The sequence below is a fragment of the Somniosus microcephalus genome, chromosome 22, assembly GCF_052327205.1.
Source record: "Somniosus microcephalus isolate GS21.2 chromosome 22, FLI_Smic_1.0, whole genome shotgun sequence".
Taxonomy (NCBI): Eukaryota; Metazoa; Chordata; class Chondrichthyes; order Squaliformes; family Somniosidae; genus Somniosus; species Somniosus microcephalus.
Window position 1 is genome coordinate 30252102 of NC_141008.1, and position 23428 is coordinate 30275529.

A 23428-nucleotide genomic window follows, 5' to 3' on the forward strand; every position below is an offset into this window, starting at 1 on the left:
GCTTTAAGTATCATACTTACAAAGTTGAGCAAAATTCCCAACCCTCCATAGCCAATCTTCCCTGTAATTACCTATCTAGAATCCCATGACACACACATTTCCCATTCTTTAAAAAATGTAGTGTACATAAGCATACATAGGCAGAATACAGTTGTTTACACGCATCCAAGCATGGAGGTGGTCCAACACCGCTGCACCACTTGGTACACACACATCTTTATTAAAAATAACACATCAAAGTCTTTATTGAAAATAACAAAAATGCAAAAAACAACAATCTTTATTCAGAAATATAAAAATAAAAGATTCAAACATGTGTATCTCCCTCCACCTTAACATAATGCTCCTTCCAAGTCTTTTGGTTTCGGAATTCTAGTATTTGGCCTTTTCCCTTGCACTGAGTGCACACTAGGTACAATACTATTCCCAGCTGGCAAACCACGAGGATGTGGGAAGCCATTCTAACCCATGAAGGGACCTCTATATTTTCAAAAATGTCCCACCAGGGTGGAACTACAATATCCAATATTTTGGCCCCTATCTCTACTGTCTTCTGCTCCAACGAGTAGAAATGTTTTTGTGAGACGAGTACTGCTTTTAGCAACTTGGTAAGGTGTTCTGGAAGAGGGGGGATTTCGTAGCCGAAATGTGCTACATATTTTTGCAGGTTGGTAAAATTGTCTTTTACAGTGAAGTTCAGGAATGGGGACAATTCGTTCCTGGGCCACTTGAACCTCTGCCTCGAGTTTAAAGCAGAAACTGCCGTCACTTACCAGACACCAGCTATGCTGTCCATGCTGGTAGTGGGACGCACCTGTGGTGACACAATATGTCCCACCTCCTATATATGCTACCTGTGGGGGAACATGGCCTTGTGCCATTACCTCTATGGTACAGTTTATAGGTTTTGCGCCAGCAGCTTTAAACCTGCACTGTGGTTTTGAATAGGTGTTCAAGTGCTGGGGACACAGTATTATGTGTGCTCCCCGGCTCCGGCACCCCGAGAGGTCAGTACCTGTCATAGCGTGCTCCCACTTTATGACATAAGTTGGGACTGCTGTGAAATGCATGTGTGCACCTCCTTGAATGACTCCAATGTTCTCTACCTGGTATACCGGCGCGGGTCGGGCTGTCCCACCCATGACCGGCATTCTCACTACTATCTGCATGATGGTGTGGTTAGAGCGCCCACAATCTACTGGGACAGGGTAGGCCTCAGAAGCTAGCCGGAGTTGACACGGGCTCAATGCATTCTCAAGGTGCTTGTTGCTGATCCAGGAGGGGACTAAACCCTGTTTTAAATCCTCCAGGTTACTCTGGCCCTCACCTAGCAACCATGCCCCGTACAGTACGCACACCTCGTTCTGTGCAGCCTGATCTGAAGCATTCCTGTCCTCTCTTATAAGGGCATTTACAGTTTTTGCGTGCTTCTCCAGCTCAGTAATGATCTCTTTTAAATGGACCGTCATAGCCTGGTCCTCGTGTAACTCTGAGCCCACTACTGTATTTTCATCCATTAAGATTTTTCGCAATTGTGTTTTTAAACCTTTTATCTGTGTCTGCAATTCTATGTCATCCAGGTTGTTTATAACAGAGGATCCTGTGTTAAACGCTGTGAAAACATCATTCCAGGTTCCCCTTCTTTGTCTCCCCACATTACCAAAATACTCAGTTTGTGTAGTGTACAGTTCTGTCTTGTCTACATTGGCAAAATGGAACTCGTAGAATTTCCTAAACATTTCATTTAACAGGGCCTGGTATAGCTGTTCTGTCTCTTTGGGGCACCACTCAGGTAAGTGTACCTCGGTGAGGTTTAGAATCATGGAAGCTACCGCGTAGTGTACCCACTGGTATAGCACCTTTTCCGTCGGCACTAGTACCAGCCCATTTCCTGGTCCCTTGCTGGTGGCAGGGCACCCCTCTCTGTGTGTCCTTGTTGTCTGAGTCATGGGCAGGGGCTTTCGGGCGCGTGCCACTAGTTCAGTGGCTTTAACTGGGGCTGGGGAGCGTGGGACTATGCAAGTGTGTAGGTGGGAATCCCATTCCACCCCCTTCCCCTTATCCTGCCATGATGCGGAGAAGATGATGAATATGCCTGTGGGGCAGGTCCTTTGTGACCCCCACATACAGACATAAATTCCTTGTTCCGACTCCCACCACTTATCCCAGCACACTCTAGTCCCCCCTCGGGTCCCTGTAACCGTCCGGTGGGTGGCGTTCCCTAGTCGTACCCAGTCAGCTGTACGGTCCCCCATGTCTTTGCTCAGCTTTCTGAGCCACCACCACCTACCCAGGGGAATCTGTCCTCTGCAGGTCAGGCATACGCGGTTCCCCTCAGTGACCCCGACCCATGTGGCCACCACCTGTATGCTGGGGCAGGGGAGGGAGGCCTCCCCGTAGGTGAACCTGGTCTGGCTGGAGTACTGGGTGGAGTTGGATCCCAGCCACCCTGGCCATCTTCCCTCATGGGAATAGATGGCAGCACGGTGGCATAGTGGTTAGCACTGTTGCCTCACAGCGCCAGGGACCCGGGTTCGAATCCGGCCTCGGGCGACTGTCTGTGTGGAGTTTGCACATTCTCCCCGTGTTTGCGTGGGTTTTCTCCGGGTGCTCCGGTTTCCTCCCACAGTCCAAAGATGTGCGGGTTAGGTTGATTGGCTATGATAAATTGACCCTTAGTGTTAGGGGGATTAAATACATGGGGTTACGGGGATAGGGTGGGATATGTGTTGGTGTAGGGGTTACGGGGATTGGGTGGGATATGTGTCGGTGCAGGCTCGATGGGCCGAAATGGCCTCTATCTGCACTGTGGGGTTTCTGTGATTCTGTGTGATGGCGAGGTCCTCCACGTCTCGTTCGCCGCCCCCAGCAGTCACAACCGGAGCTCTCTCTCCTGAGCACCCATAGATGTGGGAGTCCTCCACATCACCTCGCTTCCCAGTGCTCATTCCTATCAGGGCGAGTAGGAGTATGCCCCCCTTCATCTTGAAATCCCTTCTGTAAAGAGACACAAGAGCATATAGCCAGGTCCCGAGAAGATTCTCTGGCTTGGGTAAAGCATAGTCGAGTCTTGTGACCTCGACTCAATATAAACACTCTTAAAACAATATCATTTGAACTACCAATCACCTTATTTAAAATTAAACTAAAACCCAAACTTAACAATCCCAAAATTACATTACAGAAACTATGTACATCCGCTGCCCATCTCCGGGCGGCCAGCCTAATCCCTGTTTGGGCTGCAGCACACTACTCCCTTCAGTGTGGCCGCTTTGTCCTGTTCTTTTGGTCCCTCACAGCCTGCGGCTGATGGCTGGGAACCTCTGCCCTCAGATTGATCCCTGACTAGAGAGGCTGCCCTTTTAAACTGGGGAACCGGTGACCACGGTTTGTTTGGCCGTGGCGTTCGTGGGGACCTTCTTGGGACTTTGGCTGGTGGGGGTTTTCTGGCTGGTGGGTCTTTAACACGAGCCACTGCCCCCTCCTGTGTAGTCTGTGAACTTTCCACTGCCGCTGGCTGGGGATTTTCACCCCCAGGCTTTACCTCTCCTAAACCTGTGCTAGGGGCAGGTAACTCTTCGCAGCCTGGAGCTGCAGGCTGAGGGTCCTCGCCCTCAGGTCCCACCTCGTCTAAATCTGGGTCAGGGGCAGGGTCTTTGCCCTCACATCCCACCTCATCTAAGTCCCAGAGGAGTAGGGGAGTGTCCCAAATGCTGGGTGGGATGGCCCCTCCCCTAAAGCAAGCCACTGCACCTGCCTGTGCAGTCTGTGAGTTTTCCCCGGCTGCAGGCTGAGGATTTCTATCCTCAGACCTTGCCCCAACTGGCTGTTCTCTTTTCTCGGGCTTAAACAATTTGCATTGGTTAATATGGAACCATTTGATGCGCCGAGGCATCTTTATGGCGTATACCATGGGACTTGCCTTGTCTACAATGCTGTAGGGCCCCATGTATAACAATTCTAGACTTCCTACCCGAGCAAAATTCCTCACCATAACCTGATCCCCTATCTCCCACTCATGGTGTTTTCGGGGTTCTAACAGCAATCGGTTACTCCGATGCTGCTTTCCCATGTTCCCAGCCCCCTGCCCGTGGACCTGTTTAAGGTGCTCGAATAGGTTCCTGGCGAACCTGTCCCGGTTTACCTCCCTGAGCTGACCTTCCGTGAGCACTGGGGCTAGTACATGGGTAGGGGTCTGCATAACTCTGCCAGTCATCAGCTCGTGCGGGGAGTGTAATGTATGTACCTTTAAGGGGGAGAACTACTTTTTACAGCTCCTGTATCCTGTAGTACCGGCAGTGACCACACCTGTATATAAACCCTGAGTAGTGATCTGTACAGTCAGTTGCAGTTTGAACCCTCATTCAGTAAACACCTGTTGATCGTTCCCTGCAGTCTTTTGTCTGATTATTGAAGGACACAACATTAAGATACACGGATCTAACATTGGCGACGAGCAGATTCGAACCTACCTGCAACTCTGCATCACCTCCCAGGGATTCGCTCCTGGAGAACAGTGGAAGGAGGTCGAGTCCAGAAGCACGGGCGTCGACCACGGGCAACCGCCCAGTCATCCAGCGGAGATTTGAGCATCGCAGGGGAGGCTGTCGAGAGCCAGGCTTGGCTTTCCAGTCACGGTGGTCCAGCGAGGCGGGCTGGCAACAGGTACTGTGCAGACCCTTCCCGGACAGCGGTGGCTAGAGCCGACCGAGCGGCACAGAAAAAGGCCGAGCAGCGTCGACAGGGGAGAGAGAGAGGGCAGAGCGCACAGGGTGCAGCCGGTGTTCAGGACCGAGCGGCGTCAACGGGGGAGAGAGACGAGAGAGAGCAGAGCGCAGCTGGTGTTCAAGGGCCGAGCAGCGTCAACGGGGGAGAGAGGAGCGCAGGAAAACGCGAGGCGCTGCCATTGCCATGGGGACTGCAGAGAGCGGCATTGGCAGCAGCGCAGGAGCAGCACACGAAACCCACAGGGCGTTGCCATTTGCCACGAGGATCGCCGAGAGCGGCGTTGGCAGCAGTGCGGGAGACGCCATTTTAAGCCGCAGCGGGGAAGAAAGGAAAGCGCGGGAGACGCCATTTTAAGCCGCAGCGGGGAAGAAAGGAAAGCGCGGGAGACGCCATTTTAAGCCAGTCCAACCACACCCAAAAATGCCGAAGAGTGGCAGTATCACAGTGTTCGACAATGAAGTCGAAGATTGGACGACATATGTCGAACGCATAGAAGTATACTGCAAGGCGAATGAAGTGCCAGATGACAAGAAAGCGCTGGTATTGTTGAATTCAATGGGTGCAAAAATGTATGGCTTACTACGAAACCTAGTAAACCCAGAGAAGCCAGTAGAAAAGGATTTTGAAAACATAGTGTCAATCCTACAGGACCACTTAAACCCCACACCGCTGCTGATAGCAGAAAGATTTAAGTTTCACAAAAGGAACCAGCATAAAGATGAAAGTAATGCTGAGTATTTAACGGAACTGCGCAAGCTATTGAAACACTGCCAGTTTGGAATGGGACTAGCAGATACTTTAAGGGACAAGTTTGTGTGTGGGCTTCAAAGTGAAGGAACTCAGAAACGGCTTCTATCAGAAAAGGATCTTACGCTGGACAAGGCTTTCAGCATTGCAGTATCACACGAAGCAGCAGCACGGGGTGCTGCAGAGATATAACGGAGACCGCAAGAATATGGCACAAATGAAATGTCATACGGAACAGTGAAGTGCTATCGCTGCGGCAGAACAACACACGACCATAATGATTGCTGGTTCAAGGACAAAGTGTGCAGACAGTGTGAAAAAGTAGGACACATAGCAAGAGTCTGCAGGTCGGGAAAGAAAACCAGCAGCAAGAAATCTCCACAGGAGAAGTACAAGAAGGTACATAAGGTGACGGAGAGTAGTTCAGACGAACAGAAGAGTGATACAGACTCCGGAAGCAAGGAGCTGGGTTGTCTGAAACTACATAATGTGTTCAAAACGGAGGATCATCGAACTATCTGGGTCACGCTCAAGATAGCAGGAGTCCAAGTGAAAGTGGAATTGGACACAGGATCAGCCCTAACAGTCATAAACCGAAGGGACTACAAGCGGCTATTCTCACATATACCCTTGAGAGATACAAAGATTGTCTTGAAGACGTACACGGGGCAAAAAGTCTACCCCAAAGGAAAAATAAGGGTGAACGTTATATATAACGGCAAGGAAACACCAAAAATGGACCTATATGTATTGCCAGATGGAGGACCACCACTACTAGGACGTGAATGGATCCAGAAGATACAGCTAGATTGGCATTCCATACAAGCACTGACTGTAGATGCCAAAAAGGATGACGACGCCACACCTGGACGACTGTCAAAAATGCTTACTGATGCACAAGAAGTGTTCCAGCAGGGACTCGGAACACTAAAAGGCATAACAGCGACGATCAAAATAGAGGAAAATGCAAGCCCAAAGTTTTTTAAGGCCAGACCGGTACCTTATGCGATCCGCCCAGCCGTCGAAGCAGAGCTGGAAGGTTTGGAACGTTCAGGAGTACTGTCCAAAATGGACTGGAGCGAGTGGGCTACACCCATCGTTCCTGTAATGAAGAGGTCGTTGAGTAATACGCCTGGGCAACCAAAGAAGGTTCGCATCTGTGGGGACTTTAAGGTGACAGTGAACCCAGTCCTTCACATTGTACAATATCCGTTTCCGCGGATTGAAGATATTTTCGCCTCGCTATCTGGAGGGAAACGCTTCACTAAGATTGATCTGGCCCAGGCGTACCTGCAAATGGAGGTAGAAGAAGCCTCGAAACAGTACCTCACGATCAACACTTTTTACAGCTCCTGTATCCTGTAGTACCGGCAGTGACCACACCTGTATATAAACCCTTAGTAGTGATCTGTACAGTCAGTTGCAGTTTGAACCCTCATTCAGTGAACACCTCCTGATCGTTCCCTGCAGTCTTTTGTCTGATTATTGAAGGACACAACATTAAGATACACGGATCTAACAGGGAGTACCCCGTGCTTTTTGACTGGCTGGCCCGGATCCCCATCAGGACCAACGGTAGGACCTCTGCCCATTTTCTAGGTGAGTCCACCGTCTCTTTCCTCAGCCTTTCTTTCAAGGTCCTGTTCATCCTCTCCACAATCCCTGAGGACTGTGGGTTGTGTGCAACGTGCCATTTCCCCTCGATGCCCAGTACCATAAGGGTATTCTGCATGACCTGCCTGGTAAAGTGACTCCCTTGGTTGGACTCCACATACTGTGGTAGCCGCCATCGCGAGTACACCTCCCTGACCAGGATCCTGGCTGTACCCAGAGCTGTGGCTGTTCTGCAGGGGAAGGCTTCTACCCACTTTGTGAACACATCCACCAGGACTAGGCAGTAGTTATAGCCTCCGTGGGCGGTGGGTAGGGGCCCGATGTAGTCGACCTGGATCGACTGCCATGGTCCCTCTACCCTCCTGATGTGTCCCATAGGTACCTTCCTTTTGTGGGGGTCAGGGTTGTTAGCAGCACACACCAGACAGCTGGCACAGAACTCGCGGACATCTTCCCTGAGTCCTGGCCACCATCCCGCCTGTTCCACCCGCTGCCAGGTGGTCTCAGGCCCGGGGTGTCCCGCTCCTGGACCCTCATGGGCCAGTTGAAGGAATTCTCTCCGGTGCTGCTGTGGTACCACCCATTTTTCTCCCCTAAACAGAGAGGGCTGCTGTGCCGTAAGGGCCCTCTACCCTTTTTCCCTCAGTCACTGAACTGAGGACTGCCTTGAGGACGGGGTCTTGGGTTTGGACCGTCTTAATTTCCGGGGCTAAAGCTACCCCTGCACTCCCTTGTGTCCCATTCCTACCCCTGACTGCTGCTATAGGACTGGACCCATATGGGTCCCAGAAAGTGCCTGTGCGGGCACCCTCCTTAGCTAACACGTCGGCCTGCTGGTTGCCCTGACTGCGGGGTTCTATGGAGGAATGGGCTTTCACCTTATGGATGAAAACCTCCCCTACCTCCCCCACTGCTGCTAAGATTTCCTCCAGCAGGGGTTTCACTGTGAGGGGTCTCCCGTCAGCGGAGGTGTATCCGCGGCGGGACCAGATGGCCAGGTACTCCGTACACGAATTGCACGTGAACATGCTGTCCGAGCAAATCGTGTATGGGGTGTGGAGGATCTCGGGATGTGTAACAACGTACACTACCGCGGACAGTTCAGCCTGCTGGGCGCTCATGGTGCTGGGGAGCTTAATTGCCAGGTCAATGTTTGCCGCTGGGCCATAAACTCCACACCCTGTGAGACGCTCACCAGCAGATACTGTGCTGGAGCCATCCACATAGATTTTGCGGCCTGTGGGGTGTATCCCGGCCCACAAACCTATGCCCACTTCCCAATCCCCTTCTATGGAACACCAGTGGGCTGTTCCAGGATATACCAAGTTAGCTGCGAGCTTTGGCTCGCCGGGCCCTTTCACTTTTAGGTTCATCTGTGAGAGAAGCAGGGTCCAGCGAGCAATGCGGGCACTGCTCACTGTCCCAACCTTGATTCTCCCGTCCAGGAGCATCTGGGTGGGCGTGTGATGGGTGAGGAGAGCGATGGGAGAGGTGCCTCTTTTCAGAGGCGATCTTTTCACAGCCCAATGTGTGGCCAAGAGGTGCCTCTCACAATTGGAGTAGCTCTTCTCCACATCCGTGAGTATCCTGGAGGAGTAGACCTGCCATGCCGCTCTTGGAGCAGCACAGCACTCAGGATGTCCCCGCTGGCTGCTACCTCCAGGAAGAACTCTTTCCCCCCATCTATGGCCCCTAGAGCTGGTGCGGTCTGCAGGTCTTCCTTGACCCTGACAAATGCTGCCTGGCAACCCTCATCCCAAACCTACTCCACTCCCTTATGTAGGAGTCGGAGCAGAGGGGCTGCTGTGGCTGCATAGTCCTCAATAAAATCTCTGCAGTACCCGGTTAGCCCTAGAAAAGATCTCACTCCCGTGACTGTGTTGGGGACTGGTAACTCCTGTACCGCTTCCCTTCTCGCTTTGTCTATGGCCCTTTCCCCAGCGCGTACGGTCAGGCCCAGGAATTTCACCTCTTGCTGGCCGATCTGCGCTTTCTTTGGGTTTACTTTAAAACCCTCCTGCCTGAGCAGTTCCAGCAGTTCGGCCAGTAGCAGGCCATGCTCCTCTCTCGAATCCGTGAATAGGAGCAGGTCATCCACATACTGTACCAGCTGCCTGGGCTGGCTGAAGCCCTTTAGACTGTTTGTCATGCATTAGTGGAAAATGCTAGGGCTATTGTGGAAGCCCTGAGGCAAACAGTTCCAGGTGTACTGTTGCCCTTTAAAAGTAAAGGCAAACTTGTACTGATCCTCCCTCCTTAAAGGGATGGACCAAAACCCGTTGGAAATATCCAGCACCGTGTAAGTGGTCGCGCATGCTGGGATACTTCCTATCAGGTCGGCAACTGCTGCTACCGTGGGTGCACAGGCTGGGATGTTACTGTTGAGCACCTGATAGTCCACCGTGGCCCTCCAGGAGTTGTCCAGTTTTCTAACCGGCCACAGTGGAGCGTTTACGTGGGTGGCTATCGGTCTCAGGACCCCCTGCTGTACTAAGGAGGACATGGCTGCTTCCATGTCTGGCTCCGCTTCCCTGGGGAAGTTATACTGTTTCCGTGGTCGGGCCATGGGGTCCCCGTCTACGCTGACCTCAAACCCGTTGACCCTCCCACAGTTGTGCTTGTGTGTAGCAAATGTGGCTAGGTGGGCTTGCACAAATGCCTGGAACTCCTTTGGGGTATTACTGACCATGAGCTCGAGGTTATAACCCTCTTTAGGCTTCATGGTGCACAGGGTCCCCTTCCCCTCTTTCCCTGGGATGACTACTACTCCACCTCCCTTTCCTGTACTTGCCCCCCATAGGCAGTGATTCCTTAAATCCACCAGGATCCCATGGCCTACAATAAAGTCGGCTCCCAGGATCCCTTTTCCACCCTCCACTTCCCACTTCATTAGGATACAGGTCCACTTAGAGCGGAGTGTTCCCAAACGAATGGACAGCGGGATGGAAAATGAGCCAGCCTGTTCTTTACCTGTGAATCCCGACAGACTGTATGGGACCCCGCTAGATAGAGGTGAGGTGGTGGGGTTATCTGAATGGATCACGGTGCATGATGCCCCCGTATCCAACAGATAGGTCCCCAGTTTACCTTTTCTACCTCCATCTCAACGAGGGGTCTCTTCCATAAGTCATACTGAAGGGAACACAGGTAAACAGGCTGCACTGGCTCTAGTCAGGGCTGTGGGTTGGATGGGGCTGATGGGGCCAGAGCACCGGTAGTGGCCGCTACCCTCCCTGGGCCAGTCAATAGGGTCCTCATTGCGTCCAAAAATGACTCGACCGTGGCGGGAGGGATTCCTAACTCTGTCTTTTGGGCTGGGGCTGAGGAACTCATTCCCTTGTTATCCTTCCAAGGGTTTTTGCACTCCTTCCTCCAGTGTCCATCCTTCCCACACCCGTAACAGTTAAGCTTTGTGTTGGAGGGGTTATTCCCTTCCTAATGCCACTCCTTCCTACCCTGTCCAGGTTTTACTTCATGCACCTTCCCCTTAGGTGGGTATGCATCGGTTCCCCTACCATTCCTGTAGGCTAGGGTCAATTGTCTGATCACCGTCAGTTCGGTAGTCAGGGGCTTCTTAGGGTCAAACCAGACTTCCGCCTTGGCCCTGACCTGTGGCAAGCTGTTTGCCACCAGGCAACGGAGCCAGTGGGCCAGCTGATCCTGGTCCAGGTGAGCCCGGTTAGGTGCCCCTGTACAGGCACTCCTATACACCGGCCACAACCTGTCTGCGAAAGCCTACGGGGCTTCCCCTGCGAGCTGCACTGTCTTCTCCACTCGGGAGAAAGGACTTCCCTCATTCATCCCTATGGCCTCAAGAACTTCCTCCTTGAGCTCCCCATACTTGCACTGTCCCATCTTACAGTGGTCAGAAAGGGACTGGAGGAGCTTACCCTCCAGGGAGAACAGCAGCATTTTGGCCTGTTCGGCATCATCGCACTCGTTGATGCTGGCTGCCTGTTCCACTTCCCTGAATTGGACCGAGGGGTCCCCTTTTTCTGTGAGCTTTGGTATGTGGCTTACCATAGCCCTAAGCTGTTGGGTGCCGTAGGGAACTACGAACTGGTTTTGGAGGGGTCCCTCTTCCCCGTCATTAGCAGGTGGGCCAAACCTTTGCTGTCGGGCCGGGCACATCGGCCTCGGTTCCAGCCTCTCTTGCGGGGGTTTTTCCACCTCCGCTTCTACCCCTAACTCCACCCCCCTTGTTGCCAGACCTCCCTGAAACCTGGCGCTACGGGTGGTGGTCGTGGGACCTCCTGTTCCTCAACCGGGTCGTCCCTTGGCACTACCCGTGGTGTCTGAACCGTTCTCCCCTTGTTCCCTGCAAAGTCAGCCTGGGCTGCCTTCGGGCTTATGAGGCACACCATGCCCTTTGCCCTTCTTACAGCAAGGCTCAGATTCTTTATCTGTTCCTTGCAGGGGCCGTGATCTACATCTTTGAACCCCTGTGCGCTCGCTATCTTGTATGCTGTCTTTATGTCTTTTACTTTCTCCTCCTGCTCTCTTACTTGTTTTGCTAGACGGGCATTCTTTTCCCGCAACCTCAGCTCATTGCTCTTGGCCTCGGTGACCTGACACTGTAGATATTCCAGCCTGGCCTTATGCTCCCCCATTAACTGTACCCTTTCCTGGTTCAGGGCCTGCAATGCTACCAGTAACTTCTCCCCTGCTAAAGTCCTGTCTTGGACTTCCAGGGCTGACTCCCGTATCTTGGCTGCCTGTGCTTCAACGAGCCTGTCCAAAAGCTAGATCTGTTTCTTGAAGCACATCAGCCAGATTGCCTTTTCTATGGATTTCCTATGATCCTTCCCTTCTGTCCATTTAGCTGTAGCATCTACCAGACACCCAGCTTTTAACAGATTAGTGATCCACTTCTTAGTGATATTCACCTTACTGTAGACATAATTAGAAATCCTCTCTTCCATTACAGTTTGCTCTTCCGAATCAGTGTCTGCTGTATCACACCCCTGTTGCCGGAGTCCTGCCGCAGTCGCCATTTCTGTAGGGGGTTTGGTGTCTGCAGTCAGCTTGCCCCGACTGGTTTTGAGCGGTTCGAATCGCTCCCACACCCCTGGGTTCTAGACACCGGACTTAGGTACAGGCGGCGATACAGAATTGGAGTAGACAAGTGGTTTGGTGCAAGAAAACTGTATTTTATTTAGACACACTTAAAATTACACACTTAAATTACAGGAGTAGTTACAGGCATACAAAAGTACACTTAATTAAGAATGGGGAACACACGGCACAACGAGGGAAAAGTCACATTAATAATCCCCCTACCCTTGTCCCACCCCCAATATCTAACTAAATTGTGCTATAAGGGGGCCAGGGATTATGCTCACCAATAAGGGTTTCTTGACCGGTCGAATCCTGTCGATTAAGCCGGTTGCAGTTTTAGGGTTCGCTCTTTGTGTCCTTTGGGGCCTGCCATCGCCACGTGGTCCCAGGGCACGGTGGTGGATTTGTCTGAGTAAAATACCCTCTTTTCTCTGTTAGAGATAGGGAGTAAAGTCTTTGTTGGGTACTTTGTCTTGTAGAGTGGAAAACTTTGGGTTTTGTTCTTCTGGTGGTGGTCTGGTTGTCGAGGTTTTGTTGTGGTTGGGGTTTGGTTGACGGTCTTCGGTGTTGGCTCGGTCGCGGTGGCCTAGATCGTTACCTGTGCTGTGGTAATGATCTGAAGGTATGGTTTACCCGGACCTTTGTTACCGCAGTGCTCGTGGTCATTCCTCGTGTAAGGCTGTGGTTGCGGCCTAGTCATCTTTGGTCGAGCCTGCCCCACCGTGCCTCCTCACCGTGATGTTCCGTGAGCCTTCCGGTCTGCTTCTTTGAGTTTCGAGTAACCTGGACCTGAGCGTGTGCCTGCTTGTCCCCCAACGCTTTCTTGCTGCCTTTCTCTGCTTGCTCGTCCGCTCAACTGCCTTGGTCTGCTCACCTTCTTCTTGCCCTTGGTTACCGGTGGGCCTACAATTATACTATTCCTGAGTTCGTTATCTGCGCGCCAAATCAGGGTTAGTTCTTTGTCCGATTTTTGGCGGGCTCGTTAAAGTGATTATAGTCGTTCACCTTAACTGCTTTTGGGGCGGTTGTCTCGTTGCTAAATGGCTTTAATATCTTGGGTGTTTGTTATTCATAATGTTAATCGGTGTCTTCCTGGTTTGGTAGCTACTTCGAACTGTAACCGATTATTTATGCAAAGGTTTGATGGGTTCAAGATTAAATCTTTCCTGAGTTGATTTGTTTCAAAATGAAGAATGCGTATTCTGTATTATCTAGTTGTCTGGCTTCAGAAATAACAAGTCTCCCACAGGCCCAGGCATGTCAGGTTTTTCAAAGCCTTTTTGAACTTGACCTGCTGTTTTGCAGGGTCCTGCTTTCAATCTTGCAGGTTTCTGCCACAAGGTTCAGAAACCATTTCCTTTAGGGTACCCTTATTAATAACTTGTCCTTCAGGGTCCCTTTATTAATAACTTTGGGGAATGTGGGAATTTTGAGAACCCTACAGTCCAGCTGGATGCTCCTATCCATTGCAATATTATTCATTACACTTGCTACTATTATCCTGGAAGCCTTCCTTGGATTATACTGTAGGACAACCCCAAGCACCTGAACCTTGGTTTAAGCATCCCAACAATGTTCTCTTGTTATTCTGGTTGATGCATGAGTGTCATTATAATGTTGCTCAGATGCATTGCGAGTAGCCATGGTCTCAAAGCAGCCAGCCCCTTGACCCTTGTCCTTCTTCAAAAATGATGGATTAGTAGAATGCCTGAGTATAAATAAAGTGTGTACTTTCAGAGAACATAGAAACATAGAAACATAGAGATAGGAACAGGAGTAGGCCATTCGGCCCTTCGAGCCTGCTCCGCCATTCAATGAGATCATGGCTGATCTTCGTCTGAGATCATAGCTGATCTTACCAGTTCAGTACCCCGTCCCCGCCTTTTCTCCGTAACCCTTAATCCCCTTAGCCTTCAGAAATATATCCAATTCTCTCTTGAAAATATTTATTGAATTAGCCTTCACAGCCCTCTGTGGCAGGGAATTCCACAGGCTCACCACTCTTTGAGTGAAGAAATTCTTCCTCATCTCTGTTTTAAATGATTTGCCCGCTATTTTTAGACTGTGGCCCCTGGTTCTGTGCTCCCCGGCCATTGGAAACATTCTCTCTGAATTCAGCCTGTCCAGGCCTGCCATAATTTTATATGTTTCGATGAGATCCCCTCTCAATCTTCTAAACTCCAGTGAGTACAAGCCCAAACTATTTAATCTCTCTTCGTAGGTCATTCCCGCCATTCCAGGTATCAGCCTGGTGAATCGCCGTTGCACTCTTTCCATGGCAAGAACATCCTTCCGCAGATGGGGCGACCAAAACTGTACACAATACTCCAGATGCGGTCTCACCAGCACCTTGTACAGCTGTAGTAAGGTATCCCTATTCCTATACTCGAACCCCCTTGATATGAAGGCCAACATACCATTTGCCTTCTTGATCGCCTGTTGCACCTGCATGCTCTCCTTCAGTGACTGGTGCACAAGAACACCCAGGTCCCTCTGCACTTCCCCATCTCCCAATCTATTGCCATTTAGATAATAATCTACCCTCCTGTTTTTACCCCCAAAGTGGATAACCTCGCATTTATCCACATTATAGTGCATCTGCCACGTATCTGCCCATTCCCCCAACCTGTCCAAATCGCACTGTAGCCTCCTGACATCCTCATCAGAGCCCACCCCTCCTCCTAGTTTAGTGTCGTCAGCGAATTTGGAAATATTGCATCCAATTCCCTGATCCAGATCATTTATATATATTGTGAACAGCTGGGGTCCCAGGACAGATCCTTGCGGCACCCCGCTGGTCACTGCCTGCCACTCCGAAAACGAGCCGTTTATTCCAACTCTCTGTTTTCTATCCGCCAGCCAGTTCTCTATCCACGTTAATACTTTGCCCCCAATCCCATGAGCCTTAATTTTGCATGATAATCTTTTGTGTGGAACCTTATCGAAGGCTTTCTGGAAGTCAAGGTACACCACATCCACTGGCTCTCCCCCATCTATTTTACCAGTTACTTCCTCAAAAAATTCCAGCAGATTAGTCAAACACGATTTACCCTTTGTAAATCCATGTTGACTCTGTCCGATCCTTTCCCCATTTGTCAAGTGCTCCGCTATTTTATCCTTAATAATGGACTCTAGCATTTTGCCCACAACCGATGTAAGGCTTACTGGTCTATAATTCCCTGCTTTCTCTCTACCCCCCTTTTTAAATATTGGGGTAACATTAGCTACCCTCCAATCCACGGGTACTGTTCCCGAGTCAATGGAGTTCCGGAAGATGATCCTTAGAGCATCTGCTATCTCCAGGGCCACCTCCTGGAATTGATCTGCATAATTTTTTGCTGGTGGTTGCACGCAAGTTGCAAATTTATGGAGATGCACTTCTTTCTATTCTTGTAAGAGAAACCCCTCTCTGAGAGAGCATAATGCCCCCCATGGGTCCCATCTATCACTCTGTAGGCCCGAGGGAAGCCTGCAAGCCTGTAAAAGCCAAAGGCACTGGCTTGCTGCTCCCTGGCATCCATAGGGAAAACTATACATTGATTCGCTCTGGCAAACAATGCACTAGTAACTTGGTGGATACAGCAAAGGACAACAGACTGGCTGATATATGCAATGTCCCTTGTGGCGCATTAGAAACTTTCAGTGGCTAAAACAAAATTAATGCTATTGTGATCTTCACTGGCACAGAGAATGCAGGGCTAGCTCTTGAATCAGGTTGCAGGTCCTATTCTAACAGATAGTACAACTCTCTGACCACTTCCCAATTGAAAAGGAAACTCCACAAGAACTGCTCCTCTCTGAAGTTCAAGAAATTCCTTTGGGGATAGTCAGTTGGGCTGTAGGTCATGCTGATGTCATAACTGTGATGAGAAGTATTTATTTATGTTCCCACCTTCTGTGCAGCAAAGTGGGGCTCTTTCAAAAGCACAACTGGAAGTTCAGGGAACAGAGGCCCAAATTTTCCATTCGCTGTGCCTCTACTATAGGTGCACCAGAAGCAGTAGAGCCAGGAAAAATCACCCTAATTTCACAAAGTTTACTTCCTGACTAAATATCTCAGGCTGTAATTTTTAGACCTCTGCTATATGCCCAGTAGACGATTTTATACTGCTCTTGTTCTAATTTTACCCCTCTGCTTAATCTTTGCCAGAGGTTTTTATAGCCCTTTACCCCAACCCTGACAGAGGTTTTATACTTCTGCCAGTCTCAGTCAATGAAATTACTCCACTGCTTTGGAACCAAGACCCATTGTTTGAAGCCAATATCACTTGGAGCCTGGTTTACATAACACCTTCCTTCCTGGTTATGCAACCCCAGCTCTGCACTGTACACAGACACTACTTCAAACAAACTATCAGTACCAGAAACTTTTTAGGTCTTATTACTGTAATATCAAAGTAAAACTACTGAAAATGTACATCTATAAACAAACACTCTCTAGAAATAAGGCTAAATTACTCCAGCTTTACATCGCCTGGTCAAAATAGGTTTTTGTACAGCTACAGTTTTAAGCAAGTTGCCACCTGTTTTCCTCATTTCATGCATAGAAAGATAATAGGCCTGATACTTTGTAGTAAACCAGATAGTTAGACCCAAATCTCAAATCTTGAGATCGTGGAATTAAATAACTGGGCAAAGAATATTAAAAAAATCTTTGTCCCTGGGGCAGTCATTCTAACTTTTACTCTTTAACTACTTAAAAAGAAAATTCTACCTTATCCCCTTTTACTGCCTTCCTGCCTCCCTGCTGTTTGTTGCTTTGAAGGAGTGGATTACATAGTTGACCTCTCAGACACAATGGGAGAGTATTATATGGATGAGAATTTGTTTGTGAGTATACAAGAAAAGGATTGTCCATATGTGAAAATGAGAGATTATGAGAGTGTGAGAGAAAGTGAGAGCATTATGTGAATTAGAATGTGTGAGAATAAAGTTGAAGGATTTTAGTATACGAAAGTGAGTGTAGTGAGAGTGCAAGAGAGTGTTTGAAGACCAGGACCTCAAACCCGGCACTAAGCTCATGGTCTACACAGCAGCAGTGATACCCGCCCTGCTTTATGCCTCAGAGTCATGGACCATGTACAGCAGGCACCTCAAAGCACTGGAGAGGTACCACCAACGCTGCCGCCGCAAGATCCTGCAAATCCATTGGCAGGATAGGCGCACCAACGTCAGTGTTCTCGCTCAGGCCAACATCCCCAGCATCGAAGCTTTGACCACGCTCGATCAGCTCCGATGGACGGGTCACATCGTCCGCATGCCCGATACGAGACTCCCAAAACAAGCGCTCTACTCGGAGCTCCGACATGGCAAGAGAGCCCCAGGTGGGCAGAGGAAACGCTTCAAGGACACCCTCAAAGCCTCCTTGAAAAAGTGTAACATCCCCACTGACACCTGGGAATCCCTGGCCCAAGATGACACAAAGTGGAGGAGAAGCATCCGGGAAGGCGTCGAACACCTCGGCTGGGAGCAAGCGGAAGCCAAGCACAGGCAACGCAAGGAGCGCACGTTAACTCAAGCACCCCGCCCACCTGCCCCTTCAACCACCATCTGCCCCATCTGTGAGAGACTGTAGGTCTCGCATTGGACTCATCAGTCACCTGCGAACTCATTTTTAATGTGGAAGCAAGTCATCCTCGGCTCCCGAGGGACTGCCTAAGAAGAAGAAGGAGATGTGAATGAGAAAATACGTGAGTATAAGAAAGAAGAATTGTCAGTATAAGACAGCATATGAGAGGATGATGAGCGTGAAAGAGTATGTGAAAGGATTCTGAGAGTGAGAGAATTGTGAGGCTGAGTGCATGAATAGAGTTGATTACTGTTGCCCATAAATATGCCTAAAGATGCACTACATTGCACCATTTCACATGTAAATATCTGCAATTTCCAGGGGATGCATACCCCAAAATGACAGCTCACTCCTTCAGTTAGGGAAGGAAACCACAGAACAGCTATCACAAAAGCTCCCCATATCCCTTAAGTCAGCCTGCCAGAACAATGTCTTCCTCTCCTGCCTCATGATGGTTCCTGTGCTTCTAGAACAGGGGTAGGATGTTCACTGTAGATGACAGGAAGGCAGAGTTGAATAATGGAAATGTAAAGATAAATGCATATTCCAAAATTTTCCTTTATTCCTCTTGGAGAATCAAGGATTATTTTTTAAAAATTCGTTCCTGGGATGTGGGCGTCGCTGGCAAGGCCAACATTTATTGCCCATCCCTAATTGGTGAGCCGCCTTCTTGAACCGCTGCAGTCCCTGTGGTGAAAGTACTCCCAGAGTGCTGTTAGGGAGGGAGTTCCAAGATTTTAACCCAGAGACGATGAAGCAATGGCGATATATTTCCAATTCAGGATGGTGTGTAACTTGGAAGGGAACTTGGAGGTGATGGTGTTCCCATGCGCCTGCTGCCCTTGTCCTTCTAGGTTGTAGAGGTCGCGGGTTTAGGAGGTACTGTCGAAGAAGCAGGGGAATGCAGCAAGAGCCAAGTCCGTGGCACTATGAGTGGCTCAGCTGCACAGGAGGGGAGGTAAAAGAGTGGGAGAGCAATAGTGATAGGGGATTCTATCGTAAGGGGAACAGATAGACGTTTCTGTGGCCGCAGACGTGACTCCAGGATGGTATGTTGCCTCCCTGGTGTCAGGGTCAAGGATGTCACTGAACGGCTGCAGGGCATTCTGAAAGGGGAGGGCGAACAGTCAGAGGTTGTGATTCACATTGGTACCAACGAAATGGGTAGAAAGAGGGATGAGGTCCTGCAACAAGAATTTAGGGAGCTAGGTAGCAGATTAAAAAGCAGGACCTCAAAGGTTGTAATCTCTGGCTTACTCGTGGTGCCATGTGCTAGTGAGTATAGGAATAGAAGGATAGAGCAGATGAATGCGTGGCTAAAGAGTTGGTGCAGGAGGGAGGGCTTTAGTTTCCTGGATCACTGGGTCTGTTTCTTGGGAAGGTGGGACCTGTACAAGCCAGACGGGTTGCTCCTGAACCGGAACGGGACCAACATCCTTGCAGGGAGGTTTGCTAGTACTGTTGCGAGGTTGGGGGGGGGGGGGTGGTTTAAACTAACTTGGCAGGGGGATGGGATACGGAGTGGAGCTATAGTAGGGTGATGCACAGCCAAATATAGAGGAAAAAACAAGTCAGCCTGGAAGGCAGAGCAAATATGTAACGTCACAAGGGAGTATGGCAAGGCTAGATGGCATTTATTTTAATGCAAGGAGCCTTGCGAGTAAGGCAGATGAATTGAAGGTGTTGATGAACACATGGGAGTATGATATAGTTGCTATCACAGAGACATGGTTGAGGGAAGGGCAGGACTGGCAGCTCAATATTCCGGGGTATAGAATCTTCAGGCAAGACAGAGGGGGGTGTAAAAGAGGAGGGGGTGTCGCAATATTAATCAAGGAGTCAATTACTGCTGTAAGGAGGGATGATATCTTAGCAGGTTCCTCTAACGAGGCTATATGGGTAGAACTTAAAAACAAAAAGGGGGCAAGCACTTTGCTGGGAGTGTACTATAGGCCCCCAAACAGTCAGGGGGAGATAAAGGAACAGATATGTAGGCAAATCTCAGAGAAGTGTAGAAATAATAGGGTAATAATAGTAGGGGATTTCAACTTCCCCAATATTAACTGGGATAGTCAGAGTGTGAAAGGCTTAGAGGGTGCGGAATTCTTAAAGTGCATCCAGGAGAGCTTTTTGAGCCAGCATGTAGAAAGTCCTACAAGAGAGGGGCGGTACTGGACTTAATTCTAGGGAATGTAGCCGGGCAAGTGGTAGAAGTGTCAGTAGGAGAACATTTTGGTGACTGTGACCATAATTCGGTGAGATTTAAGGTAGTCATGGAAAAGGACAAAGATGGACCGGAAATAAAGGTTCTAATTTGGGGGAAGGCCGATTTTAATATGATAAGGCAGGATCTGGCCAAAATGGACTGGGATCAGCTACTTGTAGGAAAATCCACATCAGAGCAGTGGGAGTCTTTCAGAAAGGAAATAGAGAGAGTACAATGCCAACATGTTCCCGTAAAGGTCAAGGCTGGGACCAACAAACTCAGGGAACCCCAGCTGTCAAGAATGGATTAGGAAAAAAAGGGAGGCTTTTGGCAGATACAAAGGACTAAAAACAGTGGAAGCCCTAGAGGGGTATAGAAAGTGCAGGGGGGTACTTAAAAAAGAAATTAGGAGAGCGAAGAGGGGGCATGAAAAAACACTGGCGGGCAAAATAAAGGAAAATCCCAAGGTGTTTTATAAGTATGTTAAGGGCAAGAGGATAACCAGGGAAAGAGATGGGCCCATTAGGAACCAAAGTGGCAATCTATGTGTAGAGCCGGAAGATGCAGGTGAGGTTTTAAATGAATATTTTGCAGCTGAGTTCACTATGGAGAAGGACGATGTAGGCATAGAAATCAGGCAGGGGGTTGTGATATACTTGAACAAATTAGTATTGAGAGGGAGGAGGTAATCGTGGTTTTAGCAGGCTTAAAAGTGGCTAAATCCCCAGGCCCTGATGAGATGTATCCCAGGCTGCTGTGTGAGGCAAGGGAAGAGATTGCAGGGGCACTGACACAAATTTTCAAAGCTCCCTGGCCACAGGGGAGGTGCCAGAGGACTGGAGAACAGCTAACGTAGTACCATTATTCAAGAAGGGTAGTAGGGATATACCAGGGAATTTCAGGCCAGTGAGCCTAACATCGGTGGTAGGGAAATTATTGGAAAAAATTCTGAGGGACAGAATTAGTCTCCACTTGGAGAGGCAAGGATTAATCAAGGATAGTCAGCATGGCTTTGTCAGGGGGAGATCATGTCTAACCAATTTGATTGAATTTTTCGAGGGGGTGACAGGGTGTGTGGATGAGGGTAGTGCAGTTGATGTAGTCTACATGGACTTCAGTAAGGCTTTTCTGGTCAAGAAGGTAAGAGCCCATGGGATCCAGGGCAATTTGGCACATTGGATCCAAAATTGGCTTAGTGGCAGGAGGCAGAGGGTGATAGTTGAAGGTTGTTTTTGTGACTGGAAGCCTGTGTCCAGTGGTGTACCGCAGGGATCGGCGCTGGGTCCTTTGCTGTTTGTAGTGTACATTAATGGTTTAGATATGAATGTAGGAGGTATGATCAGTAAGCTCGCAGATGACGCGAAAATTGGTGGAGTGGTAAATAGCGAGGAGGGAAGCCTCAGGCTACAGGACGATATACATGGGTTGGTTAGATGGGCAGAACAGTGGCAAATGGAATTTAACCCTGAAAAGTGTGAGATGATGCATTTTGGGAGGACCAACGAGGCAAGGGAATACACAATGAATGGTAGGACCCTAAGAAAGACAGAGGATCAGAGGGACCTTGGTGTGCATGTACACTACAGACTTCTTACAGAAGCTCAGCACCCACGGACCAGTTGAACCAGGAACACTCCTCGCCATGATGGACGTCTCGGCACCCTACACCAGTATCCCCCACGATGACGGCATCGCTGCGACAGCCTCAGTACTCAACACCAACAACAGCCAATCTCCAGACGCCATCCTACAACTCATCCGCTTCATCCTTGACCACAATGTCTTCACCTTCGACAACCAGTTCTTTACCCAAACACACGGAACAGCCATGGGGACCAAATTCGCACCCCAATACGCAAACATCTTCATGCACAAGTTCGAGCAAGACTTCTTCGCTGCACAGGATCTCCAACCAACGCTATACACCAGATACATCGACGACATTTTCTTCCTATGGACCCACGGTGAAGAATCACTGAAAAGACTACACGATAACATCAACAAGTTCCATCCCGCCATCAAACTCACCATGGACTACTCCTCAGAATCAGTCTCATTCCTGGACACACGAATCTCCATCAAAGACGGACACCTCAGCACTTCACTCTACCGCAAGCCCACGGACAACCTCACGATGCTTCACTTCTCCAGCTTCCACCCTAACCACGTTAAAGAAGCCATCCCCTATGGACAAGCCCTGCGAATACACAGGATCTGCTCAGACGAGGAGGAACGCGATGGACACCTACAGACACTGAAAGACGCCCTTGTAAGAACGGGATATGACGCTCGACTCGTCGATCGACAGTTCCGACGGGCCACAGCGAAAAATCGCATAGACCTCCTCAGAAGACAAACACGGGACACAACCAACAGAGTACCCTTCGTCGTCCAGTACTTCCCCGGAGCGGAGAAACGACGCCATGTTCTTCGCAGCCTTCAACATGTCATCGATGACGACGAACACCTCGCTAAGGCCATCCCCACGCCTCCACTACTCGCTTTCAAACAGTCGCCCAACCTCAAACAGACCATCGTTCGCAGCAAATTACCCAGCTTTCAGGAGAACAGCGACCACGACACCACACAACCCTGCCACAGCAACCTCTGCAAGACATGCCAGATCATCAACACAGATACCATCATCACACGTGAGGACACCACCCACCAGGTACATGGTACATACTCATGTGACTCGGCCAACGTTGTCTACCTCATACGTTGCAGGAAAGGATGCCCCGGAGCATGGTACATCGGCGAGACCATGCAGACACTGCGACAACGGATGAACGGACACCGCGCAACAGTCACCAGGCAGGAGTGTTCCCTCCCAGTCGGGGAACACTTCAGCAGTCAAGGACATTCAGCCTCCGATCTTCGGGTAAGCATTCTCCAAGGTGGCCTTCGAGACACACGACAACGCAAAATCGTCGAGCAGAAACTGATAGCCAAGTTCCGCACTCATGAGGACGGCCTCAACCGAGATCTTGGGTTCATGTCACGCTACATGTAACCCCACCTGATGCAGGGTCATCCAGACTCGAGTTGACATTGGCTTGTTCTCTCTACACAGATGCGGCCGGACCTGCTGTGATTTCCAGCCAAAAAAAATTTTTTTTGTCTGCTTTTTTGTTTTTCATACAGACCCCAGCATCTGCAATATTTGACCCCTTGTGACCCCACCTCATTGTTCTTTGATGTAATGTTTCCCTGACTGACCTGTTTGGACACCATTCACACCTTTGACTGCTGTGATTATCTCTCTGCCGAGGTGTGACAAATGGCAGTTGGAAAGGTTACCTGTAAACATCTGACATGATTCTCTGACTATATAAGCTGTGTCTTTATGCATTTCTCCACTTCACCTGAAGAAGGAGCAGCGCTCCGAAAGCTTGTGATTTCAAATAAAGCTGTTGGACTATAACCTGGTGTTGTGTGACTTCTTACATTTGCATGTACATAGATCCCTGAAGGCAGCAGGACAGGTAGATAAGGTGGTTAAAAAG